The sequence below is a fragment of the Puma concolor genome, chromosome E4 (assembly GCF_028749965.1).
Source record: "Puma concolor isolate L17-30 chromosome E4, mPumCon1.1.hap2, whole genome shotgun sequence".
Taxonomy (NCBI): Eukaryota; Metazoa; Chordata; class Mammalia; order Carnivora; family Felidae; genus Puma; species Puma concolor.
This window is the reverse complement of record NC_141683.1, coordinates 35,140,226-35,167,970: the sequence shown is the minus strand read 5'-3', so window position 1 is coordinate 35,167,970 and position 27,745 is coordinate 35,140,226. Positions and strand designations below refer to the sequence as shown.

Here is a 27,745-nt window from a genome sequence, read left to right as displayed (position 1 = left end):
TGCGGGCTAACGATCGAGGAGGTTCCCCACCTTCTCCGATGGAGCATTATTCCCCCCGGATTGTATTTGCTCTGAGTACGTGTGGGCAGAGAGAAGGTAAATTCAGGAGAGCCGTGGTGATGGGCAAGGGACACAGGGTAGAAGGTGGATTTGGGATTCCCAAATCAATGCAGACGCAGGAAGCAAAGCGAAACTCTTGGGAAAGGCTGGTTACTTCCATTCGTTCAGGCAGTGGGTGTACAGGTGTTCAGCAGGAGCAGTGGTCTTGGCATTGACCTGAACACGACAAGTAAGGTAAAGGCCGAAGAGCAGAAAAAGTGTTGTGCACCTGCCTTGGCTGACACCCCTGATTTAGGCAAGAAAAAGATGCTGGGCTGGAGGACCAGCAAGCTTTCACAAGGTGCCTTCCAGCTCTTGAGGGGTTGTCATCCCCAAAATACTCGGCCAAGCTTCCAGGGGTCCTTGAGGAGCACCCCCTCTCCCAGCGTTGTCTTTTCCTCCTTTCTGTTCGAATGTAGGAATTCTGAATCCGGGGGTGAGGGAGGAATGGAGGGAGGGAGGAAGAGACAAAATGGGCACATGGACAGCATAAGGGAAGCAGTGATGCAGCTCTAACCCAAAAATTGCTTCTTGGGAATAAATGCCACAAATCATATGCAGATTGCATGCATTGCATCCAGGTCCTCCTGAACCCACCTGTCTTTTCACCTCCTTTCATGTGGCCCCTGCGGCTGAGGCATAAACAGGTGCAGATGGGAACTTGGTGGAGCTAGAGGAGGCTTTGCCTAACCTAGAGTGGTAGAGTGGTCTTGGAAATAAACGCTGATGTCTCATTCTACTAAAACTGTCCGCGAGCCCTAACAAAACCCGTTACTGGGGACATATCGGTTGGGAACAGTGTGCTGGGAAAACCTCAAAATGAATGGGCCTCGGCCGCTGCCCTCACATTGCTTACAGTCTAACAAGGGACAGGGGAGAAAAAGGGAAGGAGACACGTAGCCAGTTATCTAGAACATCCCATTGAAGTCGACAAATGTTCTGCCTTTTCTTCCTGTTCTTTACTTGTAGATACAAGGTTGTTTCTTAAGCAAAACCAGTAGCTGCCCCCTGTGCAAATTCAAACAATATATACAGAAAAGAAAATAGCAACGAGTTCCCAGATGGGACTGCCCAGTTTGTAACACCATGTTAACATTTGATGAACACCATTCTGGACACTTTGGCAGGAAAATAATCAGAGGCACAGATGGATCAGTCAGTGGCAGTATAGATAGGTGGATAAAGTGATGGTCGGAGGAATCAAATAGACCCATGATATATGTGGTATTTGCAGAAGGCATTGTGTATGGCTAAGGACCAGGCAGGTAGCTCTGGGTAGAAGCTCCTTCCTGGGTCCCTAAGGCAGTGCAGTGGAAAAGCATAGAGAGCGCATAGAAGGAACCAATGCAACCTTACTGGAACGAAGAAGATGCCAAGGCTCGCATTTTGGCTGTGTATCTGTTTCTCAAATGGGATGCTTTCTGAAATTGCATTCAAAATGTGGTCAGAGGAGAGGGCATGAGCCAGAGCCGGAGGCTGGTGAGTGGCCTTCAGGGGCTATGGTGTCCTCCTGAGATCTTATCCTGTGTCACCTCCAAAAGCATCAGCACTGGCTCAGCTAAGTGTCCACATGGCTTATTTATAAATATCCTCTCCTTCGTCCTCATCTTCGGCCACAGCCGCCCAGTTCTTGCTACAACCTCACCAAACAGAGGGGTTCCGTGGTAGCCAGTCACACCGAGCGGATACAGGAAGAGTTTGGGTTCGAAGCCACGGGGCTGTCTCCAGTCCGGTGAGATATTAGTCCGGAGAGCTCCCTATGCCAGGTGGAGCTGTGATCAGTGGGCAGAGTCTAAGGGGGATTTGTGGTAGCACTCTGAGACCTGTCACCCTGAGAGCTGTAAACCGTGTAGAAGTAGGTAGCTAGGTGATTTCACCTGGGGCTGGGTCCAGGAATGAGGTCCGAGAACAGCTCAGGGGGCCCATCTGTCTGAGGCCGAGCAACTATGAGTACAGAATATTCAGAGACAGCTCGGAAGTCTTTTTTTTTTTTTTTTTTTAAGGTTATTTATTTACTTATTTATTTTGAGAGAGCACGGGGGAAGGGCAGAGAGAACAAGAGACAGAAGCCCAAGCGGGCTCTACGCAGGGTTTGAACTCACGAACCGCGAGATCATGACCTGAGCGGCAATCAGGAGTCGGACACTTAACCGACTAAGCCACCCAGGTGCCCCTCAGACGTCATTTAAGAAACAGTTTAATGGCAGCGCCTGGGTGGCTCATTGAGTTAAGCGTCCAACTCTTGGTTTTGGCTCAGCTCATGATCTCACAACTTTGTGGGTTCGAGCCCCGCATCGGGCTCTGTGCTGACAGTGCGGAAGCTGCTTGGAATTCTCTCTCTTTCCCTCTCTTTCTGCCCCTCCCCCCACTTGCGCTATCTCTGTCTCTCTCAAAATAGATAAATAAATTAAAAAAATAATAATAATTTAATGTGAGGCAAGAGAACAGTCAACAAAGATGAAGTCGGATGGCGTGGGTTCTAGTCCAGCGATTGCTGTATCTGGAGGCGTGACCCCCTCGCACGTCTGCTTCCCCCCCTCATGAAACGGAGGAGTCGAACGAGATCACAGGGTTGTCTCTGCAGTCCGAAACTCTGATTTGGATCCCGTCTCAATATTTCATAGCCACATGGCCTTACACCGGTCACTTCACCTCAGTGTGCCCCACAAGAGTCGACGTGAGGCTCAATAGACACTCCGCTCAGCAGAGGGGAGTTTCCTTCCCACTGCCTCGTGTGCGATGACCCCTTGTCATTGACTTTCTATATGGCCCCTTCCAGCTCTCAGGCCCTTATGATTCCGGCTCTGGAGGGTGGTGACTGTGAGTGATGATTAAGAGGAAGTGAGGTGGCCGTGTGGCACCACCGGTGGTCCCCAGGAGGAGCCAACAAGCCTGTGTTCCGGTCCTGACCCACCTCTAACGAGCTGGGTGGACTAGACTCTTAAGTTCCTAGGGATTCCGTTTGCTCCCCTTCAAAGATACAATTAATAGATCTAATCCAGAGCCCCTTTCATGTTAAAGAGGCTTGTCTGAGGTCTTGGGATGGAGACTCTTCAACACCTCTAGAAGGCGACACCAAAATGACAGTAGAGAGACAGGCCTGAGGTTAGACCAAATGAAAAAGCTTTTGGAACCAGAGTTTTATGAGGCTGTGGGTGGTGCCCATGTGAACGCCTTCCCCAAAAGATGAACGCTGCGGAGAGGCTAGAAATGCTGGCTGGCTATGGAGAAGTGTATTCCTGTTTCGAGGCCGTGATTTAAGACTTCGGCATTCCCTAAAAGACCTAAGACCTTTATAAGACATCATGGGACAGGGGCTTCCCGTCACCTTATAATAAACCTCTGAGCAACCTGCTGTCATCCGCGCCTTCCCCTCCTCCCCACCTCTTGTCTCTCTGTCCCCCTCCTGTTCCCCCAAAACACGGCACCTGTTGTATCTTCGGCACCACGTCGGTGGAGAACCAAGTCTCTGGTCTCAAGTTCTGCTAAGGGAGGTTTACATCTCCCTACAGAGCGAGAACAATCCAGTCCAGCTCATTCTTTCTCCCTCCCTCCCCCTCTCTCGGTTAATTACACCTAATTAAGAACTAGGACTAGTAAGAAGTGTTGGGTCCTAATGCCACCGCCTAACAAGCCGATGTTAATGTACTGTTAATAAATCTAGGGCCGGCCAGTCCCAGGGGAGCATTTGGGAACTGATTCCCCAATCCTGCTAATTGCCCGGGGGCCCCCGCGGACAGGATGCCTGGCTCTTCCCTAGAAAGTCCGCCCCTGCTTCCTCAACAGCAAATCGACAGATGCTATGGGTGTGAATACAAGTTCTCCCGTATCCTCAGTGTCTAATGGAAGTCAGACAGCAGGTCCAGGGAAAATCAGGCTGCGAGCCAAGTGCAAAACTGAACGAGAAGATGAAAAGAAACTTGATAGCCCCCGTTTCCACCCAACTTGTCAGGTTGGCCACTCCCCGATAAAGAATATAACTCTGTACTCAACATGGATGGGAAGGAGTATGGGGATGGAAGCAATTATTCTATTTTATACTTTAATTAGTTTGAATTAGCAGAGGGAATAGAGGCATAAAATGATCCAGCGAAGGGTGAAATAGAAAAAGGGAGTCACAGTGGAGAATGGCTCCGTGCAGGCTGGAAAGGGCCTTGGGAACAGCAGAAAGGCTGGTGGCAGGGGCGTGCACGTGTGTTTGGGGGGCGGGTGGGGGCACGGGATGCCGCTCTCTATTTCGAGGCCTGGAAAGGCAAGATAGCATAATGGTTAAGAGCTGGAGCATGAGAGTCAGACGGAGCTCCATTTAACCCATAGCCATGTGCTAGACGTCCGGCTTTGAGAAAGTTATCGCACGTCACTAAACCTCAGTTTCTTCGTCTGTATAACGGGCCTAACAATGGTAACTGTTGCGTCTGACACACAGTGCTTTCAGCGTGAGGTGTGATTGTTATCATCATTGCTGCCATCGGTCGTGTCAGAAGTTCTTTTGCACCCCAGAAAAGGCTAGAAGCCTCTCCACTTAAATTACGGCTGGGACAGAGTTCCCGAGTGTTTGACCCCAACCTGTCATTCCTGCTGCTCCTTCCCAAGGGACGCTTCCAAAGCCTCTGGCCTGGCCGAATGACAGCATCAGGCTAAGTTGCTCATAATCTGCTATTTATTTTAAAAATCCAGGAATGTGCCCAGCAGACTAAACAGTCCCGCTGCCCTTGATACAGGCTGAGGCAGCCCTGGGCCCATATGTGAGGCCCAGGAGGCCAGTATTGCAGGCATCTGTGGAGAGAAGGGGGGTCAGGCCCCAAGCCCTCAGGGTCTTGTCTGGCTGCATGTGTGGACACGTAGCCAGAAAGGGGCTACCCATGGGGCTTTTCATTTCTGGCCTTTCCAGGTAAGGAAACCAGGTCCCAAAAGATAGGGCTGCTGTTCTCCAAGGAGCGGGCACTCGGATCCCAGTTTTGAGGGCAAAAATGCCCTCAAGGTTTGTCTATAGTTGGCATACCATTCTGGTCACTTACTGCTACATAATAAACGGTGTCAAAATTCTGGGGCATAAAACAACCGTTTTGTTATGTTCCCAAACTATGTAAGTCAGGGTTCCAGCCATGGTGCACTGAAGAGGGCTTTTCTTTTCTTTACAACACAAATGACTTGGGGCGCTTAGAATTCTAAGGACTAGAATCATCTAGAAGCTTCTGTCTGTCTGGGAACTAGAAGACTGGGCCCAGCTGGGGCTAGTGCCCCAGAGTGCCTAGTGATCAGAGTGCCTAGGAGAAGGCCTCCCCATGTGACACAGGCTCGCCCACAGCACGGTGACCGCAGGAGAGCCGGACTTCTGGAACAAGGCAGATCCTGGCAAACATGGCAGCTGAGGGCTCGAAGAGTGAGGATTCCCACAAATGAGGTAGAACTATTGCCTTTTAATGACATCGCCTCAGAAGTCACAAGGTTGTCTCTTCTGCCTGCCTCTTTATCTCTCCACTGCCAGTCACCTCGGGTGATTCTGATTTGGGACGCCCATGAGCACATCTGGAGAGACAAGGCTCAGGGAAGATAAATACGTGGTTTCCTGACCCTTCAGGATCATGGAAGCGCAGAACCTCCGAGCTGGGAAGGACCTCGGGGCTCACCCATCATAACCCCACATGAGAACTCGGAGGCCCAGAAGGCATCTGAGCAGGGTACCTGCCCCTTCAGTGTCAGAGTCATCGAAACTGGCTTGATTTCCCAAAACTCACGGGGAAGTTCCGGTAGCTTTTAAGCCTACAACTGATTTGGTAAAAGTTGCATAAGTCCTAAATGAAGCCCACATCCAGTGTGGGCTCTGACAGTGCATCCGGGAAGCCTTTGAGGGAATCCATGAGGAACAGGATCACATTGCCAGGAAATTGCCCAGACAGTGGCACACAATTTTATTTATTTATTTTCTTTTTTATTTAAAAAAAATTTTTTAACGTTTATATATTTTTGAAAGAGAGAGAGAGAGAGAGACAGAGTGCACGCGGGGGAGGAGTGAAGAGAGAGAAAGACACAGAACTCGAAGTAGGCTCCAGGCTCTGAGCTGTCAGCATAGAGCCCGATGTGGGGCTCGAACTCACGGACCGTGAGACAGTGACCTGAGCCGAAGTCAGATGCTTAACTGACTGAGCTATATAGGTACCCCACGTCTGTCTTTCTTTCTTTCTTTTTTTTTTGTAATTTAAATCCAAGTTAGTTACCATACAGTGCAATAACGATTTCAGGAATAGAATCTAGCGATTCATCACCCACACCCAACACCCAGTGTTCATCCCAACAGGTGTCCCCTCCCACAATGCCTATCTCCCATTCAGCCCATCCCCCACCCAGCACCCCACCAGCAATCACCAATCTGTTCTCTGTATTCAGGAGTCTTTGATGGTTTGTCTCCCCCTGTGTCTTCCTCTTCCATCTGCTTCCCTTCCCCTCTGTTCATCCATCCTGTTTCCCAACCTCCGCAAAGTGAGTGAAATCGTATGATAATCTGTCTTTCTCTGACTTACTTCGCTTAGCCTAACACACTCCAGTTCCATCCACGTAGTTGCAAATGGTAAGATTTCATTCCTTTTGAGCACTGAATAATATTCCATTGAATATATATACCACATCTTCTTTATCCATTCATCAGTCGACGGACATTTGGGCTCTCTCCATTCTTTGGCTATTGTCGGTAGCGCTGCTATAAACACTGGGGTGCATATGCCCCTTCAAATCAGTATTTTTGTATCCTTTGGATACATACCTAGCAGGTGGCACACAATTTTAAAGGGATGCCCCTCGCAATGTCTCTGTGGCAATATTGCATCAGCCCACTGAGAAGGCGGGCCTCCGAGGTGCCCCACTTTTGCTATGCAGGGCAGTGGTGATTTACCCGGTGGATACATGCAGGAAACTGACTTTTTAACTACTGCCCTCCGTAAGTACATTAAGAGAGTTGGAACGAGAAAAACTTTTGCCTGGAGTTAATAGAAACAAAACTCATGGGGTGCCTGGGTGGCTCCGTGGGTTGGGGTGCAGCTCTTGGTTTCAGCTCAGGTCATGATCTGAGTTCGGATCAGTTCATGGGTTCGAGCCCTGTGTCAGGTTCTGTGCTGACCGTGCTGAACCTGCTTGGGATTCTCTCTCTCTCCCTCTCTCTCTCTCTCTGCCCCTCCCTTGCCTGTGCACCCTCCCTCTCTCAAAATAAAGAAGTAAACTTAAAAAAAGAAAAAGAAAGAAAAGTCATCTGGAAGGATTGTGAGGCCATCCTTCTCTGAGTGTCTCACGGGCAGGAGGGACCCCTTCCCAGGCCCTCAGTCCCCTGCCTTGGTTGAAGATGTGCTGGGTGGGGAAGACAGGTGGGAAGACAGACCAGACCCTCTAGCGCGCCATCCGGGAGTATATAGCCAGCTTCACCCGAGAGCTCATTTTGGTTTCCTTGGTTTGGGGGAGGGCCTATCTACTGCAAACCTGGACCTAGCCCCCAAAATGAGCATTTTCAAAGGGCCTATTGTGACTCAGAAGCAATAGGAAGTCTCCTACCTGTGGCTAAAGCCAGTGAGCTGCCAAACCCCTAAGGCAGCTAAAGACTTGAGGAAGGCAAAGGAAGAAAAAAAAAAAATGTGGGGAACCACACTTCCAGATGTTCCCTGCCTATTTATTTTGACATCTCAGACTATTATTTTGATTGTGCACATTTGTTTAGTCCAGGCGATAAGGCTTCCCAGGGCGCGGGCAGAGCGTGCCAAGGTGTATTTGTACAAGGCGCTCTGGGTCTCAGTGACGGGAGCCCTCCCTCTGCCGGGGCGGGAGGCCTGGGCCCAGCCATGGGGGAGGAGAGGATGTGAGGAGGCCCCGGGCTGCAGCAAGGCCTGAGGGGCTTCGGGGAGAATTACAGAGTTTGCGGATTAGGAAAGTGAGGATAAGCGAATTTCGGCTGCACTTTTGTTTTCAAATGTGTCACTTTCAATCCAAGCCTTTGATGCACATGTGTTTCTGGTTAAGGGCCTGGGACCCCAGTGTGGCCCAGGAGCTAAGCTGCTCATATCAGTGCCTTTCCCCAAGCGGGAGGGGGTGCGGGGAAGGGTGACCACCCCAAGCCTGGGTTTTGATTTTCTTTCTTTCTTCCCCCCTCCCCACATCCCCCATTTCAAAAGTCAGGGAACAAAGAGGCTGACACAGACCTGATTCCCTGGCTATTAATATTCTCACTGGAGCATTTTTCTAATAAATATTTTCACATGAGAGAAAAGAAATGCAAACCCACCCTATTAATCAGACGCTTGGCTTGTTGTATTTAAGAGAGAAAACTCCAGCCTCTTATTTTAAAATCCTTTGGTTTGGAAAGAAATGATTGAACACAATGCCCAGGCTGGAAGGACTGGTGCCAAAAAAACTCATTTCTCTAAATGGGCAGGGGGGCTGGAGACTTTCTCTAATCCTTGGCGAGGGACTCGATTTCTCTTTCTAGGCAGGTCGTGTGAACACTGACGCTCTGACTGCCCAGAATGATGTTTCTGTGACTGAGGGATGGGAAATCATAGTGTCTCCACACCAGCAGGCAACCCACTCCCTTTTTTCTTTTTTTTTTTTAAATTTTTTTTTTTTCAACGTTTATTTATTTTTGGGACAGAGAGAGACAGAGCATGAACGGGGGAGGGGCAGAGAGAGAGGGAGACACAGAATCGGAAACAGGCTCCAGGCTCTGAGCCATCAGCCCAGAGCCTGACGCGGGGCTCGAACTCACGGACCGTGAGATCGTGACCTGGCTGAAGTCGGAGGCTTAACCGACTGCGCCACCCAGGCGCCCCCCCACTCCCTTTTTTCTAGAGGTGAAGAAACGGATGCCCCGAGAGGGGAGTCACTTGCCGACGTCTTCCCCTGACTTACCAGGAAAAGCAGAATATTAACCTGGTCCAGCCCAGCATTCTTTCCCCAACTTGAGAACAGCCTCGCTCCGCACAGGCAAGAAAGGAAACTGGTTGTCTTTAAACACTTGCAGTTAAAAAAAAAAAAAAAATTAAAAACAACCTGGGCCCAAGAGAGTCACTGAAGATGTTCCCAAGGGTCAAATTAAAATAGGGAAAGATTTGCATATCATTTGCATACACGGACTCATTCACTCACCAGACCGTTAAGTGTCTACCATGTATAATGCATAGAGCTGTCCACTGACAAGTCATTTGCATATGCAGATCTAGGCAGGGCAGTCTCTCTAAGTAATATTCCAGCAAAATGTTATAAACCCGGCTGTCTGCACATTGGTACCTTCTTGACTTCTTTCTGCTCTTTCCAATGTTTAGCAGCAGCACCGTTGAGTGTGCTTTTGTGTAGCAATAAATAAAATCGAATCCCTGCCCTCAGGGAGGTCTCATTCTGGTGGGGAAGAGTGATGGATAGATAAATTACAATATAAAGTGAACAGTGCCGTCGCAGAGACCTACCGTGTGCTCCGTGACCCAAGTAAGTCACACCGACCAGGGAGAGACCTGTCCTCGTCCTTCCATTCTTGGGGTCACTCAGATGGAGGACTCATTCTCTCTCTGACACAGCAATTCGGAGCTTATCTGGTGAGGGGCTCAGAGATTATCTAGTGAGGAGCAGCCTTTTATTTTATGCGTGAGGACAGGAGACCTGAGGGGGAAGCAGCTCTGGAGAGGGGAAGGTCTGCCAAACCAGGATGTGAGGAAGCAGATAGTGACTGTGATGGGCAGTTACCTGACCCCATGAAGAGTGTGGGCTCTAAACTCTGCCTGCCTGCCTACGTTCAAATCCTGGCTCTGCTACTTACTGCTGGGTGACCTCGGACAAGTTGCTTTACCTCTCGGTGCTTCAGTTTCCTCATCTGGAAAATGGGCACAATTACAGCATCTGCCTGAGGATTAAATCAAATGAATGAATACCTAAAAAGCATCTGAAAAGTATCTGGCGCATGTTACGTGCTTAATAAATGTTGGTAGTCGTAACTGTAGTTTTCTGGTTGTGCCCCATGCATAATCACCAGGCCAAGCCCTGCAGATCACGCTCCACACGTAGCCGCACCTAAGAAAGAGACTTAACCACCTCGCCCTGCCTCTCAGCTCTACTATTATTTAAGATGTGTTGAAATCTAGCTAACATTTAGGTTCGGTTTTTCTTATGTTAGTTGACAAACACGTCCTCGGCCAATCCAACAATGCCATGGGAGAAGTAGTATTGTCCTTGCCTCTTTTGGAGACAGGAAGACTGAAATTCAGTCTGGCTAAGGAATTTGCCCAGAGCCACCAAGCTGGGAAACGGGCAGAGTGTGCACTCCACCCAGCCTTCGGAAGCCAAATCCACACTTCCGGCTTCTTGAGACAGCGCCCCCTGGCTGCCGCGTGTTCGCAGAGGGCACCTCCCTTCCTGCCCGCTCTCCACCTGGCTCCGAATTTAGGAAAGGGCTCAGCAGCGGCTTTCAGGGCTCCAGGAGACCAGCACAGACTCACAGGTCCTAGTTTGACACCCCCAAGGAGACTGGAGCAGTGCTCTGTTTTGTTTAAAAAAATTTTTAAGGGGCGCCTGGGTGGCGCAGTCGGTTTAGCGTCCGACTTCAGCCAGGTCACGATCTCGCGGTCCGTGAGTTCGAGCCCCGCGTCAGACTCTGGGCTGATGGCTCAGAGCCTGGAGGCTGTTTCCGATTCTGTGTCTCCCTCTCTCTCTGCCCCTCCCCTGTTCATGCTCTGTCTCTCTCTGTCCCAAAAATAAATAAACGTTGAAAAAAAAAATTAAAAAAAAAATTTTTTTTTTAAATGTTTATTTATTATTGAGAGACAGAGAAAGACAGAGCATGAGCAGGGGAGGGGCAGAGAGAGAGAGAGGGAGACACAAAATCTGAAGCAGGCTCCAGGCTCTGAGCTGTCAGCACAGAGCCCGACGCGGGGCTCAAACCCACAAACTGGGAGATCATGACCTGAGCTGAAGTCGGACACCCAACCGACTGAGCCACCCAGGTGCCTCCCCACCACCACTGTTTTGTTTAAAACAAAAAACAATAAAGGAAAGCGAGCACTCCCCTGGGCCTTAGGTGCACAGTCACAGGAGGGGCTCCGGTCGTCAGAGTGGATGGAGGAAAGGAAACTACTAACTGCTGCCGTTTAGCCTGTGCAGTTGGCCAGGTGCTTCCCAAGCAGCCTCTCGACTCCTTACAACAAGCTTGAGAGGTATTATCTCCCCTACTTGACGCGCAAGCAAGGCTCAGCAAGGTGAAGTGACCTGAGCGAGGGCCTCATAACACTCTCAGAAGGCAGGGCTGGGGTGGAGACGCAGGCCTGTGTGCCCTCACCCCACCATCCTGGAGGCCGAGCAGGTGACGTCATGACTCCCCTGCCCCCTCTCTACCCCCCATCCACAGCTGGCCCGTCTCTGCAAGGAGGACAGGAACGGGACACAGGAGGCCCCAATTCAGCCTCTCTGTGCAACTCCTGTGTGAACCAGGCAAACAGGAACGGCTGCAGTCACTGCCCTAAATGGGGGTTGGAGGGCTCTAGAAAGCCTTCTGCGTTTGCCGCCTCCAGATCTCTCCGGCCCCGCTGTGACTGACGGCCCAGAACTCTGCAGCCTGCTCCTTAGCTCCTCCATGGAGCTCTCCTTCATGCTCCCCATGTTGAGTTTCTGTAATTGAATGTGTTTTATTTAGACCATAACATTTAGTGCCACTTTGGATTTCCAATTAGGCTTCAATCAAACGCCAAGGGTCTGATTCGTTTTGTTGTTTTGATCAACACAAAAGATGGCAACATCAGAGGAGCCGTCGTGAAAAGTTATTTCCATCCGCCGATGACTAGGACAGTTGCTTGTGATGTGAAGATACAGCTTCGGAGATGCCAAGAGTTGTACCAGGCGTGGGGGGGTGGGGGGGAGGGAGGACAGGGGAAGGCGGCGAACCCTACAAGGAGCGCGGTTTGAAGTTCTGGGGTGCACCCCCCATTCTCCACGCCACCCCCCCCCCGCCACCCCCCGGCAAGAGAGGGTAGGAGGTGGGTGCTGGGCATTGAGGCCACTTGATGAAGCTCCTTCCTCTGCAGGCCAGGGTCCTGGGTGCCCAGGCAGGAAGGGGAAGGAGCTGGTTCCTCGTACAGAGGGCTTGGGCCTCTTACCCAGGAGAGGTTCCATGAACACAGGGCTCCCATGAGACCGGAAGCTGACCACAAGTTGCTTTCTCCAGACAATGGCCCCTGCATTCCTCAGCCGGAAGTGAGCAGCTGTGCAGGCTTATGGCTTATGGGGGGGGGGGGGCTTTCCTCAACGCCCGGGGGTTCTGGCCAACCAGTCACACACGCTGCCTGTCAGACAGCTGTTCTCTCAGGGGCTGGTCCTAGGGACGAAGTTGAGAATTCAGTGGTGAGCTGCTAAGGAGGTGGTGGGGGAAGGGTGACAGGGGTGACAGGAGAATGACAGGGGAGTGGTAAGCTAGGATTCTGCCTTCACTCCCTGGAGCCTCACCGCTCGCTGGAGTCTGAGTTAAGGCCACGTGGAGCCTCAGTTTCCCCATCGATAAAATTTATTTGAACGTCCCCCGCAACCACGACATTTCGCACATCCTTTTGACCGCACACCTGTGTGGGACAGCGGCTGGCCCGGGTCTGGGAGTGTGCATGCATGTGAGAACAGCGTTCGTGGAGGATGAGGCCCACAAGAGCAAGCATTCTTGTGTGTTCTTTGAGTGTGCGAGCACATCCACCCCAGCACGGCACTTTCAGACGCCAAGCCAGGACTGTGCTCACTGAAGGGAAAGCCAGTCTGTGTTCCAGCGCCTCGGGCTTGCCCTCTGAGCCTTCTGGACCCCGTCCGGCTCAGGGACCCAACGTCAGTCACAGTCCCCACCTTGTGGGTTGCGTGCCCCACAGTTAAATGCCCCGGGGCCTTTGCCTCTCTGCACAGAGCGACCTGTCTCACTCCCCCTCCTGGTTATTCCCACTCCCCCCACCCCTTCTGCAGACAGCCTGGGGTTTGAAATTTGCACCAGGTGGAGGGAGAACTGCCTGTGTCATCAGCTATTGGTGGCTCAGCAAACAGTCTGGGTTCAGCCTCTGTCCCTCAAGTAATGTTTAATGAGTGGAGGGAGATGGGCAGAGATGAGAGTCGGGCGGAAGGAAGATTGGAAAGAGAAAAATGAACGGAGCTGAGAACAATGTCTTCGTTAACCACTCAGCTTCCGGGCGATCTATCAAACAACCCTTGAGGGCCTATTGTGAGCACAGAGCCCTTCCTGACAAAATCACACATACACCAGGAAAAGAGTATTGTGAGACAGTTTGCAGGGCGCTGGGAATGCATGAGGGGGTGCTACCCAACAGAGTCTGTCAGTCAGGGAAGGCTTCCCGGAGGAGGTGTTGCTCTAGGTGAATCATGAAAAGCAGGGGCGCTTTTCCCCAGATTTGGTACTGTTGGAGCAGAAGGCAAGGGTGGAGAGGTACCTGGCCTTGGAGAATATCCACAGCACACAGGCAGTGAGCAGACTGCAGGTGGACTCAACCCACCTTCCGTTACCAAGACGAAAGGAGCCTCGGCCCAAACAGAAGGTGCTTCAGGCTCCTTCAGCCCCTACCATTGAACCAGAGAACCTGGGAGAAGACGATCATGCAGCAAGCTTCTGGTGTTTTTGCCTTCCCTGGCAGCGCCCCCCTCCCCCCACCCCCCCAGCAGGTCATGGATCTAAGAGGCACAGTCAAGAAAAAGGACGCCAGCACGGGTCATGGTCTACCACCAAAAGCCCTCTGTAATCACGCCAACCCCCCCGCCCCCCACCCCTCGGGACAGCTACTTCCCTGTACGGTGAGGACACCCCCTGCTCATCTCAGGTTCAGGGAAGAGGAAAAGGGAGCTCGTGTGCCCGGTCCCATTCGTTCACTCGGCCATTCCAGCCACATCTTTTGGTAGCAGAGACCTTGCCCTCCCGGCTGCTTCTGTGTCCCCAGGAGATATTGCAGTGGTTGGCCCTGGTGGGTGCTCAACAAACACTTGTCACGGGATGGGAAGAGACAGGCAGGGAAGACGGGAGACAGGAAAAGAGAGAAGGTGTGCAAAGGAGACATTGTAGGATAGTGTGCAGAGCTCACGTTTGGGGGCAGTTAGGCCCGTGTTCAAATCTGGGCTCTCCCACTCTTTGGTAGGGCCTGGCTTCTTCTCCGTAAGCCTCAGTCTTCTCCTCTGTGAAGTGGGGATAATAACAATACCAGCCTTATAGGGTTGCTGAGCATAAATGATCCCTGCAAAGTGCCTGGGACAGAGCAAGGGCCCAACCCTGGAATCAGCCCCAGCTAAGCCCTCGTCCTTCTCTCTGGTTCACTCTTGAGCTCCCTGGTTCACTGCCACGGAGACCCCCCTAACTAACATGTTGCTCATTTTTCATCCTTAAGTCATCTGCCAGTTGCGTCTATTTCTAGCCTCTGTCTTGTGAGACGAGAATAAGGAAGGGAAACAGATAGCTGCAGAGGCTCATTTGCCAGTTGTCAGCGCCCGCCATCAGCAGAGCTCTCTGTCTGCTTCTCCCTGGGTGCCTGGAAAAATCACTGTGACCTTTTATTTACTGGTTGATCCAGTCAGCGCAGGTCTCTCTGCCTCCCCCCTCCAGCCCACCCTCCACATCCCCACCCTCCGCCAGCCCAGAGCTGGCTTCCTGCCTCCCGCGCCCCATCCCGCTGCAGGGTGGGCATGCTCGGCTGGTCCCTCTGAGCCTCCCTGTCTTCATGATCAGATTCTTAAAAACCTGTGGGCACAGACAAGAGGAAAACCGGAAGTATTGATCTTTTCCGCCCGGTGCTTCCGCCAGGGAGGATTTTTTTTTTTTTTTTTTTTTGCCATTGAACGTCTTCTGCGGGCTTCCTCTTCATTCCCATTTCACCGAAGAGCCAAACTGAGGTCAGTTTAGGCCAGCAAGTGACCTGCCCGAGGATGACTCGGTACGTCGCAGCACTGCCTAGAAGAGCGTATGCTTCGCCCAGGCCCTCACCCAGATTTTGCACTTTGACCTCTACCACGCATCTCCTCGTCATCCATTTCCCCAAAACCCCTCCCCCCTTTTCCTTGCACTTCTTCTGACCCTCTGGCCTATGCTGGCCAGCAGCTATGTCTACTCTTGTTTCTTTTCTTCTCTCTCCCTTGGCCCAGCCACGCATTCACCTATGCCCACCCCCCCCCCCCCCCCCCCCCCCCCCCCCCGCCGAGCCAATCGGGCTGCGGTGTGCAGCCCCGGGGACATGGTGGCAGTTGAGGGTGGTGACAGGGAGACCGAGATGGCTAACAAGTGGTTACTTACAAGAAGACAATCCCCAGAGGTTCCCGGAGGCCAAGAGTGAGCTGGGCAGACCCACACTACCCAACCCGTGCCTTGATTAGCTGCAGGAGTTAACTGTGTGAACAGTGTGTGTGTGTGTGTGTGTGTGTGTGTGCGCGCGCGCGCGCGTGTGGTGCACAAGCACACATATGTGTGTCACACATACTGGCTTCCAGAAAAAAATTACCCAAGGTAGAGTATGGCTTTCTTACCCCATCGCCTTCAGACTGCCTGCCTTGGATGACCCAGAGCCTTCCCTGCCCCTCTCAGACTTGGGCGGCCATACATCTCTCTCGAATTTGGGGAAAGGAATTTTAAAAGCCTCTTGTGCAAGTCAGCTCCCTGCTTTCCAAGCTCTCTTCTTGGCCCTCGCTGTCAGCATCAATTTTCTGCAGGGAGTGATTTAACCTTCATTTATTCATTAATTCTTTTTTCCCCTTAACTTCATTAGGTAAGATTTATAAAGGTGCTGAATTGGAAAGGTCACCTGTCCCTGGGCCCAGGACACAGTGTGCCTGCATCCCTTCTCATGAGCTTCCTTCCAGGAGCGCTCTGGAGGTGGGGAGGGGAGGGGAGTAGCAGAGGAGAAAGTCAAAGCCGAGCCTAGGGCTCCCCAGGAAGGCAGGGCAGGCACCCGCTGGCTGGTGGGAGGCCCAGGGACTTGGGGGAAGGGCGGGCTCTGTTAAGCACATCTGGAATCCCGGCCCCACCTCTCACTGAATTGACCTTTGCCAAATTATCTAATCTAAGCCCTTGGTTTCCTCTTAGATAAATGGTCAATAATGATAGACTCTACGTTATCAGGTGGTGGCAGGGATTAAATTGGCGATATACAGAGAACCCTGAGCACGGTACCTGACGCACAGCAAACATTCAATAAACAGTAGCTTTTTAAAAAGATCTTCAATTGTCCTGGTCGAACCCTGACAGTACTGCGCAGTCGTTAGCTCACTAACCACTAGCGACTGGTGCGCAGGGAGTCTGTCTGATTGCTCCACGACAAGCAGGCCCACGTATCCCGTGATTGATGCCATCTCCAGAACCACAGGCAAAGCCTAAGCTCATAGAGGAGCCAGAAAAAAAGCCAAGCCACCGCCTGGATCGAGATCGCTTCCTGAGGCCCAGCAGATTTCTGCAGGAAGCCAGGCTAAGCTGGCATCCTGCTCTCTGCCGTGGCCCAGCCGCGCTCACTGTCTGGCCCATCCCGCAATGATCCATAGTCATGGGCCTTTCCCAAGCCTCTGAGGCCTGCCGGGCTCAGCCTTCAGCCATCTCGTCTCGAGGAGCTGTGTCTCTCATTAACAACCTCCCCAGATGAAGGAGAAACAGACTAGAGGCTAAAGAACCGTGCAGGTGTTTTGAACTTATAGAAAGGTTAGAGTGTCCCCTTGCTGCCACCTCCGTGTGTCCTTGTTCCTTATGTCCCCCAAAGAACTCAAATCCATCCCAGTTCGCTGCAGTCAGAACGAATTCAGCTCTCTCTGAGCTTCTTTAACTTTGTGGTAAAAATGATGTGTCTGCTAAACGTCCGCCGTCTCCCCCATTAGGCTCTAGGCTTCTAGGAGACCGGATGCAGGTCACAGGCACCCTGTCCCCTCCCGGCATCGACTACAGCCCACACTCAAACGGCGTTTCAGAAGATAATTTTAATAGGAAAGCACGGAGGAAAGCGGGCAGGCGAACCTATTCCGTGGCCCAGGCTGAGAATATTGGGTTTGACTATGATCACAGAGGATTACAAGAATTAATTTTATTTTATCTAATATTCTTAGACTTAGGGCCTCTGGAATTCAGCATGCAAATGTATGCTCCTAGTGCAAATTGGAGCATGCCCAGATTAATGGAGAAAATTCTAGCCGCCTCACTTTTTGCAGAATCCCATTTCCCTCACCTGGGATCACCCGTTTGTTTGCAATGCACTGAGAAGTAGATTGCAATAGAGGAAGGAACGCTGGGTGGACGCATCTGCCCAGGGTCTCTTTGGTGCTAGACGGGACGAAGACCGATGCTAAGCTCGGGACGGCACCCCTCCAAGGAACGTGGGGTCCTCTGAACAGGACCCACGGGAGAGCTAAACTGCTGATCTGGTCCCAGGGCGGGCCTCCTTGGTATGCAGATCACTTCACATGTATGACATTAGTTTGTTCTGTCCTCACGCTCCCGGATTTAATGAGATTCTTTGGGCATTGTTAATAAACAATGCCTGACCTTTCTAGAGTGGCAACATTGTGTCGTTTTATTTCATGAACTAGGGCCCCATACAACAGGCCATTTGGTATAGTTATTGTTCCATTTTCAAACGAATTTAGTTCTAAAAATGAGTTCTGCGACTCTCACAATACCCATTGAGATCACCGGACATCTCGATCACTTTTTGAACAGCCCCGATAGGAAGTGACCAGCAATCATACCTGAACTTCGAGGGCATTCCTCATTATGTGAGTCCTTCCCTGATTCTCCAGCTGTGGCTGCCACCACGGCCTCCATGTCTGGCATCTAAAGACACTGTATGGGGCACCTGGGTGGCTCAGTCGGTTAAGCGTCCGACTCTTGATTTCCACTCAGGTCATGATCTCACAGCTCGGGAGTCTGAGCCCCGCATCGGGCTCTGCGCTAACAGTACGAAGTCTGCTTGGAATTCTCTGTCTTCCTCTCTCTCTGCTTCTCCCCCCACTTGCTCGGGTCCTCTCTCTCTCAACATAAATACATAAACTAAAAAAAAATAAAAATACAACGAAGACACGGTAGCTCGTAGCACTGTCTGGGCCTGCCTGTGGACGATTTCCTGTCCCTGCGATTCAAGCTAGATCAGTACTGGAATTTGTAGGAAGGAAAGCCTCTGTCGTTGGGCGTGCCTAAAGCTTAAGTATCAGTCAGTGGTGCGTCAGCTTCCATCTTGCGTGAAGTTCAGTTTCTTTACCTGTGGCCCTAGACTAACATCTAGTGGCCGTGGGGTAATGGTGATACGCACCAGCACGGAGAGTGAAGCCAGCCACACACGCAGTTTAGTCTTTAAATACTCTCTGTCTCTAGGGGCAGCCAGATGGAATAGAGATGGCCCTGTCATTCCTGAAACTCTCAGAATGGCTGCCCTCGGGGACACAGCTCCCTTCAGTGACAGAACAAAGGTGATTGACATCTCCTGAGTCCAGTGACTAGCCTCGTCCTTTTCACTCCAGCTTACAAGCCCCTCCTACCTCAGGGACTGCCATCGGCCCACGGGTGTCGCTTTCCTGCATCCTAAGGCTACAGTCTTAACATATAAAATTACTTTAAACACAAACAATGACAGATAACCATTAGAGGAGAGTCATCCTTTTACATTGTAAAAATAGAGTTGGGAATTGTCACTTTTAAGAGATAAGAGAGAGACATATGGGCAGAATACCAAGAGACTCTCATTTGCCTCTTAACATTAAATCTAAATCATAAAACCATAGACAAGAGACTCTTACAATTGGAGCTTACTTTGTTTTCCTTTGTTCGTGAGAAGCATATGGAGGGTACAAAAGGCACACGTTCGAAAAACGTTATCATTTCCCTACGCTTTGGTTTCCCCAATGGTAAAAACGAAGGTTCCAACCGACTGACCTCTAAGTCTATAACTAACTTAGTGACTAACCTTGATTCAGTGAGATTTCTCAGGGTGAACAGTTGGCCAGTTTCCATTATAACACTTGCTTATGTGTGGGTATATTAAGCTGTCTTCCTTCACCTTTTTGGCTTTGAATGAAGAAATTTAAGGGGCTCCTGGGGCGCCTGGGTGGCTCAGTCGGTTAAGCTTCCGACTTTGGCTCAGGTCATGATCTCACGGTTCGTGGGTTCGAGCCCCGTGTAGGGCTCCGGGCTGACAGCTCAGAGCCTGGAGCCTGCTTCGGATTCCATGTCTCCCTCTCTCTCTCTGCCCGCCCCCCCCCCCCCCCCCGCTTGCACTCTGTCTCTCTCTCTCAAAAATAAATAAGCATTAAAAAAAATTAAGTTACTAATATATGCTAAAACACGGATGAACCTCGAAAACATTATACTAAGTGAAAGAAGCCAGCCACAAAAGGCCTCATATTGTATGTTTCTATTTATATGAAATACCCAGAACAGGCAAAGGCACAGAGACAGAAAGTCCACTAGTGGTCGCCTAGGGCTGGAGCCATCCTCAGGGGGTGGGAGAGAGGGGCAGGGGGAGGGACTGCTAATGGGTGTGGGCTTTCTTTTTGGAGGGGATGAAAATGTTCTGAAATTGACTGTGGTAATGGTTGTGCCATTCCGTGACTATGCTGAAAACTGTTGAATGGTACACCTCGCGTGGGTGAATTTTATGAGAAGTGAATTCTATCTCGATAAAGCGGTTAATTCAAAAAATATTAGGAAGGCAGGACCAGTGTGGCCACTCCATAACCTTACCTTCCCCCTGGAGGGCAGGGTCAGCCCACACGGGGTCGTGCCAGGCTGTAGCATCCAGAAGATGTGCCCTCCTCCCTTCATTTTCTTGTCCTTTTCCTGTCTTCTCCCTGCTCTGTTCCTGCCTCAGTTTCCTGCTCTTCCTATTCCTTCTCCCTCCCTTCTCCCTTTTCCTTTTCTCCCTCCCGCACCAGCCAATTGGCTCTCCTTGACCCCAGGAGGCTGAGGAGGGGAGGGAACGAGAGATAACAGCGAAAATTCATCCTAACTGTAATAATAAATTATTAATATTATTCTAAGTTATTATTAGAGCTGTGCGGGACTTGATTTAATCTCTACAATGTCCCTGTTAAGGGGGATAATTATCCACATTTTATAGATGAAGAAACTGAGGCTCACATAAGCAGAGTAGCATATGCCCACGCCTGTCGGGAGCGAAGCCAGAATTCAAGCCCGGGTCTGTCCGGCCTCAGAGTCTATTCTTTGAAGCACGATAAGACCTCACATATGAGGCTGGGCTTGGTTATTTATTGATGAATTACAATAGAAGTAATTTGATGGGGTTCAGAACTCCAGTATCTGAAATCTCATCTGTTGGTCTGATATTTACGGCCATTAATGGATGGTATCTGTGTGGCGCTTCTATTCATTATGGTTTTCATTAAGACTCTAATCCTGTTTAGAAGTCCGTTTGTCATTTTTAACTCCTCTGTTTAATCTTGGGCAGCCCTAATCCCTCTTCACTATACACCCGAAGGAGACGGCTTCTGACGGCTCTCCCCACCCACAGCTGCGTGCAGGGGTGGGGCGGCGGGGGGGGGGGGGCAGTGAGCGTGGTAGGAACGTCAGCACGTTGTGAGTGTGTGTGACACGAACGTGTTTACGGAATGTCAGCGTGAGCATGGGGAGGGAGTATGTGTGAAGTGTGTGTGTGGGGGGGGTCAGTGTGTTGGTGTGGAACGCACGTGTGTTTGTGTTCACGAGTGTGTTTGCGTGAGAACACGAGTCCGTGGGGCGATGGGGCACGTGAGCATGTCATAGCACTCTTTTTCAGAAGTACGGGAATTCTTGAGCACCGAGCTCCGACGGGGCTTATAAGAGGCACTGGGTTCACCACTTGAAAATATTCTGTCTCTGGCACCTGGTGGCTCGGTCGGTTAAGCATCCGACTCTTGGTTTTAGATCAGGTCGTGATCTCACGGTTCATGGAATCAAGCCCCTCATCGGGCTCTGCGCTAACAGTGAGGAGCCTGCTTGGGATTCTCTCTCTCTCCTTCTCCCTGCACCCCTCCCCTGCGCACACGCTCCCTCTCCCTCTGCCTCCCTCTCTCTCTCTCTCTCTCCAAATAAAAAACTAAGCATTAAAAAAATATTCTATCTCTAGCTCAGCTAGGCTGAAACACCGGTAGACACACTATCCATTTCAACTCTCTATTCCCCTAGAGACTTTGGGGATCATGGCCGCCAGATATGATGGTTCAGGTTGTGTACTCCACAAAGGCATCTGACTGAGCAGCAAGTGGAGGCTGAAAAGGAGTCCTCACTCATCTCAGCAATCATGCGCCTAGAGGGGGCGCCTTTTTCCAGTTGCACAAACTGTGCTGACCTGGCTAGAGATGGCCCAGAGAGGGAGCTTCAGAGAGTTCAAGCCTGTGGTCTCAAGGCCTCCAGTAGCAGCCAGAAGAATGCTAATGAGGGCACGGAGAAGGCTGCCTCCCCTTCCTGGCCCCACATCCTCCTCCGGAAGGCCTTTACCCCCTTTCTGATGAATCCCGTCGTGTTCTGATCACCACTTAACTCTGAGTGCCCTTGCCCCACTCCAGCTTAATTTTCCCTTCTCAGTATCTGCCTTTTAAGTGTCCTAAATCTTGTTTTCACATCTTTGTTATGTCCTTCCAACTAGCTAGCAAGCTCTAGGAGGGCAGAGAGCGTGTTTCCATTTCCTTTGCTCTCAGCCACCCCTGTGACATCTATCCAAGGACTCTGCCCCCAGTGGGGGCCAAATCAATGTTGACACAACTGAGCCGCCCGCTAAGGAGAAACCAAAGCTCTGTACTCAGAGCCGGGGCGGTGATCCCGCTCCCCAAACACCAGCTCAGCCAAACGGCTCAGGGGACACAAACACATCCCCCTAGCCTCCCTCCAAGCTTTGGACCTAGTTAACCACGAAATGTCCGTAAGGACTGGAAAGTTCTGGAAAAGCTCAGCCCATCTCACCGTCTCTCTCTAGGGTGACCCAGAGCTCTGGGTTTGGGGAAAACTTAAGAAGTGGTCCCAACCCTTCACCAGATTAACTTTTAGTTATCCCTTAGTGAAAGATCGATCGGATTTCTGATAACCGTGGCTTGGCCTGGGACTAGAGCTGTACCCGTCTGGACCCGCGTTCGGTTTGGATGACAGGCAGAGAGAGCATCCCGGGAAACGGGAAAGGGAAACGGCCCTTAGCTGGGTCTGTGACATTATGGCTTGCTTGCTCCCCCTGCGGAACGATGTATAAGGCATGTCCTGCGGCGGGACAAGTATCTCCTGCCTTTCCTTCCTGAAGACCTCCAACCCTGAGCCCTTGGCTGACCCCCTTCACTTCCATCTCCAGCTTTTCAGCATCAGTGCCTCTGAGCCTCCTCAACATACTCTCACACTCCAAAATAAAGCATTCAGGCAGTCGCTAAATGGCAGTATTGATGCTCCATCCCCACATGCCCTGAAATGATAATGCATCACCCGTGGTGCGCATCCAGACGGAGCCAGATTACGCTCAGGTGGTTAAAAGTCCAGGTCTAATTAGAGTTCCAGGGAATCAAGCCATTGTATTATTAATGATTCTCCAGCAATGTTCTGATTAAAACAGTAATTTTAATAAGCACAGCTCGATGCTAAGTGTTCACTGAGCACCTAATTACATCAGTTATAACTCCAAAATTATTTAAAATTCCCCCCCCCCTTTTTTTTTTCCAGCAGACCCGGCATGCACCCAATAAAATAGAGACTCAGACAACTTGGTGATTATTTGCTCTAATTAATTTCCTAAGCACCTGTTAAAAAAAAAAGGCGGGGGGAAAGAATCTTTTGTTTCTCGTCCGTTTCCTCAAGTTCTCCTCCACCCCTCTCTATCCCCAGCGGCTCCGTGACATTGGTTACATCCGAGGCAGCCACTGAAGGAGGCCAGGAATGGAAAGCAGGGCGGAAAGTACAGATTCAAACATTCCCCGCCACCACCCTCCAGGCAGGGTGCTGGGGGGAGGTTCAGAGCGGTAATCCCCATTGATTGAGCTGTGGCCTGGGGGAGCAGGGACACAGGGGCACCCAGAGGGCTTCTCACCGGGAGCCAGCTCCTGGCAACACCCTTATCTTCATTAGACCAGCTTGGGATGTCACATTCAGTGACTTTACTTGCGTCTCCTGAGGCATCCCAGTGGGGCAGTTTTCAAATTCTGTTGACCCACAAGCCACTTGACTTGAAAAAGAGAAGGCACGCCTTCTGTATACTTCCTGGAAGGACACCAGGGTTTCAGACAGAACGTTCTGGTCAGCGGAACCACCTGAGAGTTGACGCCCTGAGCCTTCTCTTTATTTCAAATCACGTTATCGGGAACGTATCAGTTTGTCCCCAGAAGTAACACACAGAAGGGGCGCCTGGGTGGCTAAGCATCCGGCTTCGGCTCAGGTCACGAGTCTCATGGTTTGTGGGTTCGAGCCCTGCGTCAAGCTCTGTGCTGACAGCTCAAAGCCGTCTCCCCCTCTCTCTGCTCCTCCCATGCTCATGCTCTATCTCTGAATAATAGATTTTTTTTTAAGTTAAAAAAATTAAAAAAAAAAAAAAAAAAAAAAGAAGTAACACAAGGAATTCTCCCCGGATGTGTATAATAAGCCTGGTCCTGAACCAGGCTGTGCTGTGGCTCTCACTTCATGTGACTGTCACCAAGACAGGTGAGATGGGGATGCGGTCCTTCCCATTCTCGTGTTCCCCAGTGCGTTGGGGGATGGTACCAAATCCCACTGCTTTTTCTGTCTCCTGTGGTCCCTTCGCCTCTGTCCGATACCCGCACAGCTCATCAGCTCACTCTTGGATATTAATACCAAGGCCTTCGGGTCTCAAACACAGTCTTAATTCAGAGTTATAATGTCCAGTTCCAGACCAGAAGAAAATTCTGGCCTAGACCAAAGCTCAGATCTCCCCCATCCCGTGGCCTGGGCCTCCTGCACTCTCCCCATGGGGAGCCACAAGGGGTGGGAGGGGGGTTTCTGCTCCTTTTCTCACTTATCTTCCCCTAGCAGAGCTGTTGTTACTGAACCCTTCTAGGAAGCAGAGAGGAAGGGTCAGAGAGACTCTTTCGCACTTGAACTAGAATTGTCACAAGATAGCCTCCTGCTCTCAGGGCTGGCCAATGCTTCTGACTTTTTTGACGCTGGGTCCTTCATGGGCCCTTGGACACCCCCCTGCTGAGCTCCTCTGGCTGAAGCTCGGGCGGTTGGGCAGTGTTTCCTGCCGTCTCCTCTCAGCCCTGATTTCCCAGCACTTCCCTCCACATAGAGCTCAGCTCCAGGGGTTTCACTTGGACAGGTCACAAAATGTTTCCAGGCCAGCTCTCCTTCCCGAGGTGACCACACCTGGATTTGGTGCAAGGAAGCATTTGCACATCCTCGGCCTACCGCTGTCACCAGGGTGAGGTTGCTCAAGGACTCCCCAAGGTCCTGCCTTCATTCTGCCTCCCAAGAGCTCACCAGCTGACTCTCTGGATTCCCTGTCCACTCTGTCCCCTACAGTCTGGGACATGCATCTCAAGCTTTCCTCGTAAGGGTCCTGTTAAAGGATGCCAAGGGCTTCCTCCAAAATCTCACAATTGTCCTCCTTTTTATCCCTTGACTCTTGTATTTCTTTGATCTGGGACCAGGACCCAGGATGAAGGCCAGAAGAATCTTGAGACTTAACTCTGAAAAACTGTGTGATAGTCAGCCACCTTAGTGAGCCTACAGCGTTCATGGGACCTTGGTGCTTTGATATCTGATAATACTTACAAATTTGGAAACTGAGGCTCAGAGAGTTTAAGAGGTTCACCCAGCACAGCTGAGTATGTGGTGAGGCCGAAACAAGTTCTTCTAACTTTAACAGTCATGTCCTTTCCAGGACACCATGCACTTCTGCTGGGTTATAAACATTAAGTCTATTTAAAAAGAAAATGAAAAAAAAACCAAAAAAACAAAAAAACCCTTCACATCACCTAATGGATCCCAGCAGAATGCCAGGGGCGTCAGCCACACCTAGAGAACCTTCGCATAGTTCTTAGTACATTTACTTAAGAAGCTTAAAATAAAACCTGGATCACTGGGCAAGTGTGATTAGCTTCTCAGCAGGTATTTATAGACCTATTCTGTGTAAGAAACTGAAGTTGGAGCGTAGAGGGATATCTCATACGAGGAAGTAAAAAGCAGAACCGTATGAGTAACCTAAAAAGATAGAGTCCTAAGAAGAGTTTACAAAGTGTATTAGAGTCCTGCCAACTGGGCAGGTAGTCAGATTCTAAATTCGGAAAGAGACATCATAGAGGTTGATCTGGGAAGGCTGCACGGAGGAGGGGAAACCCGGGGATTTGCGCGTGATCAGAAGACGGGAGGACATTCTGATTAGCAAGAATGTGTAAGCAAAGTTAAGAAGGAGGGGGGACCAGAGCATGAGAGGCCGCCCTAACGGGAGTGGGCATTGATACTGACAGAGGGAGCCTGGAGTGGAAATGTCAACCTGGTGAGGGCAGAGGTTAAAAGACAAAAACACCGGGGGTGGGGGGGGGGGGGGGCATTTGGACTATAAACTTCATCCAAGAGGCAATTTTTCTTGTTGTTATTTATTTATTTATTTATTTTTAAATTTTTTGGTATTCTTTAGGTTTTTTCACTGAGGCCATCATTATAAAAAACTGCCTCCTGGAAGCCCTCTGTGATTTTCCCTTCCTCTTTGCTCTTGTAGCTCTACCACATGTCAACCATAGAGCTAATATTTCATTCTTATGATCCCCTTCAGGAGCAGTGATGTCCTAAAGGCTCCACCTTCCCTCTTATAGAAGGATTCTCCGAGGGGTGCCTGGTGGCTCAGTCGGTTAAGCATCCGACTTCAGCTCAGGTCATGATCCCACAGTCTGTGAGGTCGAGGCCCACGTCAGGCTCTGTGCTGACAGCTCAGAGCCTGGAGCCTGCTTCGGATTCTGTGTCTCCCTCTCTCTGACCCTCCCCCGTTCATGCCCTGTCTCTCTCTGTCTCAAAAATAAATATTTAAAAAAAAAAAAGATTCTCTGAGTCCTCATCCCCAAAAAACACTAAAGGTAGGCCCCACCCTTTACCCAGATGACTGCAAAGGTATTCTTACTCCCATTCCTGACCAGCCTCTTCTTGGGCCCTGATGATTCCCACCCCAAATCTCACATTCCCAAGCTTATGCACCATAGAGGCTTCAAAGAGAATTTGGAATTAACTGGTGCTCCAGACCCTCTGGTCTTGCTCTGCGGGTAACTGGAAGGCAGGGGGAGCAGAACTGGAGGGCCTGGAACCTAGAGGCCAGGGCCTGCAAGGCAGATGCCCAGCTCTTAGTTAAAATCAGGTTCCATGTGGTAAGCTTATTCTTGGGCTCTGTGCATCCAGGGGCCTCAGTGGAACCACCTGGGCAGGTGGAAATGTGAAACGGATGGACAGGAATGGGTGAATGCCATGGCATCCCTGCCTCGTTACCCCATTCCCTTGCCCTCATCACCTTTCCCCTCTTGGAGTAGAGCAGTTGATGTTGACTCCACGGGGAACTCTGTGGGACCTGGGTAATACCAGGCATCTGGATCCCAGGGGGGATATCTGTTAAAGTTATTTCTTAGTCCCCATTTCTCCAACCCACTAGTCCCGTATTTCCTATCCCACCTGCCTTCCCTAACGGAATAAACCCACGGTTGTCATGGAGACAACATAGTCTCTACATCTCTGCCTTTGTAGATCCTTCCGAAAATAAGAACTAGAAAGGCCCTACGTCCACTCCCCTCATATTTCTGGCCCAGAGCTCCTACCTGAGAAAATATGGTATGGCGTCTGGAATACCTACTTTGCCCATTGAGTTTCCTGCCCTCTTTGTACTTTTTTTTTTGTTTGTTTGTTTTTTTTTTGCCAGTGTTTTACCTTGATCCTTAGGAGGCTAAGCTTGATTTGACTTCTTTCAGCAGAGGAACGTGAGTCTCAGTGCACTTTGGCCTCAGGTAGGGGGATTCTGTCATTCCTAAGGACAATAGTTTGAGTGGCTGCACTGCTCTTCCTGCAAAGGGCAGACGTAATTCTCCCCGTATGACAGACCAGCGGTCTCAGCCCGAAGAGGCGAGGTGGCTTGCTCAAGGTCACTCAGCACAGGAGTGCGGAGCCTGGGTGCCCGTCCTTTGCAGCTTTCCCGTGCAAACACTGCCACCTTCAGTGGGGTCTGCAAATAAAGACAGAGCATGATAACTACCACTATTTAGCACCGACTGTGTGCAAGGCTCTTTGTATACAGGTGTTGCAGAAACCCCCAAACAACCTTGTGAAGTTGATATCACTATTGTCACCATCTTACAGAGGAGAATACGGAGGCATAAGGAGAGCTGACAACTTAATGTCATACAGCCGATAAGCGTAGGCACTGGCTTTGAAACTGTGGACTGTCTTCTTCAGAGAACGCCTTCTTAGCTGGTACAAAATATGGCCTCTACCTGGAAAAAGAAAAAAAAAAAGGATCCAGGAGAAGGCAAGAGGCCGTTGCTTTAGTGTTCTTCAAAAGGATAAATGTCGTCACTGTTAGGGGCCAGAAGTTTCTTTTCCCACCACCCTTTCCCCTTTGTCTCCCGCATAGGTCTCTGCTGAGTTTTATGAATGAGGAGAGAAAAACTGTCATTGAAAAGTTCAACCAACTTTGGATTCCACTCTCTGAGTGATAGATAGCTTTAATTACTCCGAATTACT

General features: G+C 50.5%; 1 protein-coding gene and 1 long non-coding RNA gene across 2 annotated transcripts in view; both read left to right on the top strand.

Moving 5' to 3' along the window:
- The window catches only part of PLXNA2 (plexin A2), a 207,259-nt gene that overhangs the window by 95,274 nt on the left and 84,240 nt on the right, over positions 1 to 27,745 (top strand). The window lies entirely within an intron of this gene.
- Positions 14,920 to 17,606, top strand: LOC147572582 (uncharacterized). The gene is made up of 2 exons (XR_015245984.1): positions 14,920 to 15,017; positions 16,196 to 17,606. It is a non-coding gene; the product is annotated as an uncharacterized LOC147572582 (long non-coding RNA).